General features: G+C 41.0%; 1 protein-coding gene across 1 annotated transcript in view; it reads left to right on the forward strand.

The window, feature by feature from the left end:
* The window catches only part of prox1a (prospero homeobox 1a), a 32,628-nt gene extending 31,308 nt beyond the window's left edge, over window positions 1–1,320 (forward strand). The window contains exon 7 of the mRNA XM_079671922.1: window positions 1–1,320. This exon is cut by the window's left edge and continues 439 nt beyond it. The gene's annotated coding sequence lies outside the window, so the exon portion shown is untranslated.
* Window positions 1,321–2,006: the final 686 nt, after the last annotated feature.

The raw sequence follows: 2,006 nt of genomic DNA on the forward strand, positions 1-2,006 counted from the left end.
GTGAGACTTTTATGAATGAAAAGCAAAACAGTGGAAATTGAACCTTGTTGCACTTACAGAAAAGCTCCTCTTCTCGTTCGCCCGCAACTCGTCCAAGCCTGCTCTTCATCCGCCTCTGGAGGAACACAAGGATGAGGAAGATGATGGATCAGGGGAGAACTAAAAATAAAGATGATAATATATATAAATCTTTTTATTGTGGATGTTTTTAAGTTACATGGGCATTTTGGGGAAAAAAGTGATGTTTCTGTATTTTTGCTCCTTTGTATAAGCTTCTCTCCTATGAACCCCCAGTCCCATAGACACACACACAACCACAGACACACACACACACACACACACACACACACACACACACACACACACACACACACACACACACACACACACACACACACACACACACACACACACACACACACACACACACACACACACACACACACATTCTGAATAGTAAAGCACAGTAGCATTCCCAAATCCCCAAGTGAACCCAGAAAAACTGGACATGAATAAACTTAGTTGTTGTTGATTTAACTTTTTACTTCTCCCACTTCTTACTGTACTGAGACTTACTGGGTGTTTGTTTTGACCGTGTGGCTCTCCCTATCCCCCCCCCCCCCCCCTACCCTTACTGCCCCTCTTGGCTCATGTTGCTTTATAAATTAACTCAGATCTGGATACCACCAGTCCCATTTTGTCAGAAACAAAGTTAGCCGAAACAAAGTGTTAATCTCAGTTACCGCACTTACTATTTATTTCCTGTTCACCTATAAGACATTTTAATTTACGTTTTGGTATGTAGAATTTGTTACAAAGTTATACACTGATTTTAGAGTTGAAAAAAAGAAAGAAATACACCAGTATGTATTGATCTGTGATAATCTAATATCGGGTCCAACGACTACTGATAACATTTTAAATATTTACTGTATAGCGCTGGTGCTGGATAAATTGAGTGCACAGTATTGAGGACATGTTATTGATGTAACCGTGTTGGTATTTATTTTGTTTTAAAACATGATTTGTACAGGGCTCAGACACATTTCTTTTTAAAACGCTGGTGACCAACTTTGGTACAATCAGTCGCACGGAAAATGTGGCTCATTCAGATATATCCAATGAAAACTCTCCTTCCTTATAAGATCCTTGAAACTGTAAGTCACCACAAAGCATCATGGGAAAACCTGATGTATCTATTTCCCAAGAGGGGCAGCAGCTTGGGTCATGTGTGAAGTGTTTAAGGTTTTAACAGCAGAAAAAAAAAGAAATAGGACAAAATGCTGATATTTGTAGCTTGTATAGATGTAATACTCTGATCACTCTGATATTGTTATTATTTATAATTGAAATAATTATTCCTATTAATGTTATTCTGATGATGATGATTATTATTAATGCTTGCTACAGATTTGACCAGTGGTTTACTCATTGTTTATCCATCACAAGCTGCAACCTGAAATAAATTATTCTTTGAAAAAAGGGTGTGATTGTTCTTTCAGTTTGCCCAGCAGAGGTGTAGGGAGGGTGTTAGCCTGCCCACACACACCAAATCGCCATCAACCCAAGTGGTAACTAAGCAACATGATGGCCACTTTAACTCTGTCCATGCCCTCTCCCCTCCTCTCCTACTCTCCTCTCTCTCTGGATTGTGTGGAGGGGACATGTGATCCCTTGTTGTTGTTGCTGATGAATTGAAAAGAGGAGCGCTGTGTGATTATTGTCAGCACAAAAGCCTCAAAAAGCTGCTGACGCCTAGATTAGCCAGTACAAAGACGCAGGGACAGACACACACACACACACACACACACATACACACACACACACACACACACACAGAGAAAGACATAGGTGCAGACACACACACACACACACACACACACACACACACACACACACACACACACACACACACACACACACACACACACACACACACACACACACACACACACACACACACACACACACACACACACACACACACACACAAGGCCTGTCTGCTC

Source organism: Notothenia rossii, assembly GCF_949606895.1.
Source record: "Notothenia rossii genome assembly, chromosome: 3".
In the NCBI taxonomy this organism is placed as follows: Eukaryota; Metazoa; Chordata; class Actinopteri; order Perciformes; family Nototheniidae; genus Notothenia; species Notothenia rossii.